Below are 6,484 nucleotides of genomic sequence, written 5' to 3' on the forward strand. Positions count from 1 at the left end.
AGAAATAGTACTCAGTAGGAATTTAGCATAGAATATTGTAAATATCCAAAAAACTACTCCTGGATATTCACTTGTATTTCTAAGCTGCCTTTTGCCACTCAGAAAGCAATCATTGCACTTCAGACAAAAATTATGTATATAAAATAATATTTCTGTATTATGTGTTCTGTATAAAATACACTACGCGTGCATGTGCGCACACACATACATGTTTCTCTGTATCCACAAGAAATTGCTTTCAGGACCCCCACAGATACAAAAAAACTGCAGATGCTCATGTCCTTTACATAAAATGATGTATGTAGTACTTGCATATAACCTACTCACTTCAAATCATATCTATCTTACCTATAATACCTAATACAATGTAAATGCTATCTAGATAATACTGTATTGTTTTTATTTGCATTTTTTATTGTTGCATTATTTTGTATTATTTTTTGAATGTTTTTCATCATATTTTACAGATATGGAACCCATGGATATGGAGGATAAAACTGTATAAATGCAAAATTCAGGAATCAAAGGAAAATTCTTTGTGATTGACATTATTAATCCCATCTCTAGATGAGGAATCCAAGGCTTAGTAATAATAAATTCTCTAAAGTAATGTAATTAGTAAATGTTGGACCTGGATGCAAAGTTAATCTTTTACAGTTGAAGTTCTATGCATTTTCCAGTATACCAGTGAAGGAAAACTATCTTAGACTTACTAGTTTTAAAGACGTGTTGATGCAAAGAGACAACTGAGAAGATTTCTGCAATAGAGTTAAATATTAAACACTAAAATGTCATACTTAGGGGTTCCCACTGCCGAAGCGTCCTTGGAGAAGCCACTTTTTTCTACATCCTCACTAATCAGAGCTGCAGTGTAAAATGATTGCAGGGAAAGGTGAATGAGGTAAATCAATTCTTAAAACAAACCACAGGTAAAACTATACAAATGACTACTTTCAAAGGTTAATTAACTCTCCTGGGGAAATACTAGAATCCCAAAAGGAATTTGGAAAACCTAATATATCATGGATTAAGTTCATGCCTTCTAAAATTGCAGTGATTTTCTCTACCCAAAGATAAGTTAACTGAGAGAACACCAGAGGAAACAAAAATAGAAATTGGATTTACCAATTTTTTAAAAAATGACTCTGCAAGCTTTTGACTTAATCATCTCCCATTGACAAACGTAAAGCTCTTAAAGTATTGCAATGGGAGTCATGTTCAAAGATTTATAAATAAGCCCTTGTTTCAAGGCATATCACATATTTCACATTATTCATGCTCTTCACTGTCAGAAGTTGTATTCTCTCTTCTGTTAGATCATCAGCTGGATGATATTTATTGCTCAGAAGTCAATCATCCTTCACCAGTGTTCCCTTTAGAACACTTACAAATATCTTTCCTAGCTGGCCAAAAAGAAAGAGAACTAAGAGATTTGAGGGGAAAAAAAAATGCTGGAGTAGCAATGTATTTGAAATTATACCAACAGTTTGACAATTCGGAAATTTGTGTGAAATGATTCCAGTCGTGTCCAAGATGAAGTAAGTTTACCGTAGCCTATAGCTTACCATAAAAACTAAAGCTCTGGACAGAATACAATGGGAAACAATGCAAAGGCTTTAAAAAATAGACCATAACAGACAGATTGGGAAGGAAAGTCAAAAATTGAATAAAGTCCAGTGTGACAGTAAGTTAGTAGGGCTTTTTCCCTCCTTTATCTCTGACATTTGATCTGAAATCAAGCTGAGACCAAGAACTGCACCAAGAGCACGAGTAGCAAACTCTCTTAAAGAAATTGTATTTTTAAGGCAAAGGGAATGGGAAAAGAAAGTTTTTCAGTTACAGAATTCAGAGGAAAGCTGATGGGTTGTTTTTTCTTTTATTTGTTTCTTCCCTGAACCTGCTTTGAGTTCAGCCCAGTTGATCTGTTACAGTAGCATAGACACCTAAAACTTTAAGGGAAATGTATCACTCATATATTGCTGGTAGAAATGCAAAAGAGTACAAACACTGGAAAGCAGTATAGCAGTTTCCCATAAAATTAAATATGTGCTTACCACAAAACTCAACATTTCACTCAAGTAATTATCCTATAGAAATGAAAACGTACGTTCACATTGAAACTTGTAGAGGAATATTTATAGTAGCTTTATTCACAATGGCCCGAAATTAGCCTCCAAATATCCTTCAAAATAAAAAGGGTGGTACATCACGTTAAGAACGCCACTCAGCAATAAAAAAGGAAAAAGGTAGTAATAAATGCAACAAGCTGGATGGATCTCAAGGGGATTATGCTGAGTGAAAAAGCCAATCTCAAATTGTCACTAACTGTATGGTTCCACTTATGTAATGTTTCTTCGATGACAAATTATAGAAATGGAGACTAGATTAGTGGTTGATAAGAGTTTAGAAAGCAGGGACACTAGGGTGGCGAAGGTGGCTATGATTATTAAGCAGGTAGATTACAGATCCTTGTGATGGAATTGCTCTATGTCTTGTGTGTTATAATAGTCATACGAATCTACACATGTGAAAAGATTGCAGAGAAGAAATGCATACAGACACAAAAATTAGTGCATGTAAAACAGGTGAAATTCGAAGAAGATAGGTAGACATATCAGTTTCCTAATTGTGATGATGTACTGTAGTTATGCTAGCTGTTACTATGGGAAAAAAACTGAGGAAATGGTATATGAGATCTGTCTATTATTTCTTACACAATCATGTCAATGTACAATTAGCTCGAAATTAAAAATAATCTCTGGGAAAAAAATCCTGTCTAGCCATGTATAGGTAATTTGTTGCTTAGCATTGTCTTTACTGCATCCCGTAAGTTTGGGTAGTTGTGTTTTCATTTTTATTTGTCTGAATATTTTCTAGCCTGGTGATTTCTTCTTTGAGCTACTGGTTGTTTAAAAGTGTGTTGGTTAATTTCCATATTTCCATGTACCTGTTTATTTCCAGTTTTTCTCCTGTTATTTCTAGATTAATTTCATTGCAGTCAAACAACATAGTTTGTATGATTTCATTCTTTTTAAAAACATATTGAGACCTGTCCCATGGCCTAATGTTAAATCTGTCTTTAGCATTTGAAGTTGTTTTCTTGTGACAGCAAACATTTTATCCAATGTGACCCTCCCTCTTAATTGATGTGTTTCAGACATTTACATTTATTACAAGGGGTTATTTCTGGATTCTCAAGTCTAGTCCATCTGTTTCTATGTCTATTCTTATGCCAGTGCCATACGGTTTTGATTCTTGTAGCTTCATAGTAATAAATACATGAATACATTAAGTTGAACAGAAATCAAAAGTAAACCATCTAAAAATTAATCTGAGAATACAGACAGATCTATAGGAAACAAAATATAAACACAAAATCCAACAAGTTTGATGGTGACAAGAATATTTAAAACTCAATTTATATTCTAATGAATCTAATTAGGTTAATTGCATCATAGAATGCTCCATATTTTTCTTCTATGACTTGTATAATATTTATACTGTGAACAAATGTGAACTTAAAGGAGCCAGTCATTCAAGATGGAGCCCAAGCGGCCAAGTGAGCCTCAATTTTAAATAGAGCCAAGTGGCCATTTGTTGACTAGATACCACACATGTATTCTTAGTTCTTTAAAAATCGAGACCTTTGTTTAACTTTGGGACTTTCAGAGCTCACCTTTACCAACCACTCAGGCCTCAGTTTTATCAACTAATCAGGGCTTAGCTGCATAAACCAACCATTCACAACTAAGCCAGCTTGAATTCTTTATTTGAATGAACAGACCTCATTGGGAACCTAGGAAGGAACTTTTTCTTTAAAAACTGAATCCTCTCTTTGTTCTCTGGTACGCATATCTTCATTTTACACCAAAGGCTGCATCTCTCTGGTTTGCAAACTATTCAATGGAATAAAATCCCTTTTCTCCAAATTCCTTTTCAGATAACTTTTGTTCACAGTACTGAGCAGAAAGTTTCTGGTCTAATCAACAAGTAATTTTCTGTCCATGTTTCTTCGCAATGGAGGTTTATTCATCCTCCCCAGGATGGACTGGCGAATTGGCAGTGCTCAGGTTCATGACAGGACAGCAGAAACTCACGGGTGTAAGGATTTGTTATACATCTTCGATTTGGGAAAATAAAATTTTCTTCATGTTCATATCCAAGAAAATTCCTATTCACTATTAACTTGGGGTCTACACGGAGGACAGTCAGAGGCCTTGTGCTGGCAAACAAGTAGCCTCCTACTCTCAAACTTACAGTCCAGGATCCACACTCGGGGGTGTGGTCTTTCCTTGTTGATCAAAATATTTTTTTGCAAGCTCCCAGGTCCCATTCTTTGCCTGTTCCCCTACCCACCTCCCAGTCATGGTCACCAGACACAAACTGTGAGTCAAATCTTTCATTAAGCTCTTGCTGATTCTGTTTGAAATGCTTACATTGGATGCTCCACAGGTCATCAGAAATAGTAAGGAAGTTACTGGCCATGTCAACATCCAAGGTCACATCCACTTGAAACTTCTGCATCCTAGGGTTTAACTGTAGAAAAGCTTTCAGCTGGGGCTCTATTTCCTTGATACTGGGAACCAGCTTTCTTAGCTGCAGTTAGACCTGGTGTCATTTTTCTGAGAAACCACTATGCAAAAGAGGAACAATAAACCTTTTCCATAAAGCTCTTTCTTCAATGAATTGACACTGTTGAGGCAGAAGATGCATCCATGTTTCAGGTACATTGATTTCTCAAGATAGGTTGAGTAGATGGGACATCTGCTTGAAGCTTGTAAGAGTTTGTTCATGTCCACTCTTCAGTGTTAGAATCTCCTCTATACTCCATTTATTTCCACCAGTAGTTTAGGTCTGGCGGGGAAGAGACACAGGAGAGAGCCTTATTGATGAGATTCCTTCCTCTCTCTCTATCCTGCCATGCTTCTTTCTCCTAATCAGGTTTTTATTTTTAATTATATTAGAGAATGAGGGATTGTATTGTATTTTTATTGATATATCATAGCTGTACATCTTTTGAAAGTGCATATATTTTTATACATATATACAATGTGAGATGATCAAATAGGGTAATTGTGATATCTGTCACTGAAAACATTTTTCATTGTGTTGGGAACATTACAATTCTGTCATCTATTTTAAAATATATAATAAGTTATTGTTAATTTTAACTTCTCTATTGTGTTTATTTTTAACAAATTTTCAGTTTATTTAATGAAGCAAGAATAGTGACTTCAATTGATGATACTGGGGCAACTGGATTTCCACATGTTAAAGAATGAATGTGGATTCCTACCTCGCGATATATATAAAAATTAACTGAAATTTTTATTGCTAATGTAACTGTAAAAACTAAAACTATAAAACTTTTAGAATAAAAATAAGAGTAAATCCTCATGACCTAGATTTGGGCCATGAATTCTTAGTTATGGCACTCAAAGCACAAGCAAAAATATCAAAAATAGACTTCATCAAAATTAAAAATATTTTTTGCATTAAAGATTAAGAAGGTAAAAATACTACCCAAAGAATGGGAGGAAAAAAATGCAAATTACATATCTGATAAGAGTTTCATATTCATAATAGGTAAGGAATGCCTACAAAACAATAAAAAACACACAATCCATTAAAATATGGTCAAAGAGCTTGAATAAACATTTCTCCAAAGAAGTTATACAAATGGCCAATAAGCACACGAAACATGTTCAACATCATTATTCACTAGTGAAATGCAAATCAACACCATAATGAGATACCATTTGACTCTTAGAATAGCTATAATTAAAAACAAAGCATTAGTAAAAATGTAGAGAAATTGGAACTTTGTACATTGTTAGTACATTAAAAAATTTGTTAAGAGGTTAAATCTTAAGTGCGTACTTATCACAATTTTTTTAAAAATGTAATATGGTATAGCCACTGTGGAAAACAGTTTGCTGGCCCCTAGAAAAGATATTCATAATAGCCAAAAGGTTGAAAGTATCATAGTGTATCTCATCAGATGAATGGGTAAACAAAATGTGATTGATAACATACAATGAAATATTACTCAGCCATAAAAATGAAGTTTTGATACACACTACAACATAAACATTGAAAACATTATGCTAAGTAAAATAGGCCATACACAAAGGGACAATTATTGTATGATTCCACTTATATGATCTAGAATAGTCAAATTCCTAGATATTTCAATAATTTCCAGAGAGGCTTCCTTCATTGTGTGATATTATTTTGATTTTACTGGGACCATTTTCTTATAATATGAAAGTCTCTCCTAATGATATGTTTCATTTTGGGGAACCTTGGCCATCTTCCCAGTTTATAACTATAATTTATAAAAAATGCACAAACCACACAGCTATCATAAATATTGAACAGGAATATTATTAAGTAGCTCGTCAAGCCAAAGGAATTTCATGGTTTTCTAATGGAATGGGTTGGCTAAATCTCTGACAATCAACATGTCAAGCCTATCATCATA

Source organism: Sapajus apella, unplaced genomic scaffold (assembly GCF_009761245.1).
Source record: "Sapajus apella isolate SASKATOON/1434 unplaced genomic scaffold, GSC_monkey_1.0 scaffold8, whole genome shotgun sequence".
Taxonomy (NCBI): domain Eukaryota; kingdom Metazoa; phylum Chordata; class Mammalia; order Primates; family Cebidae; genus Sapajus; species Sapajus apella.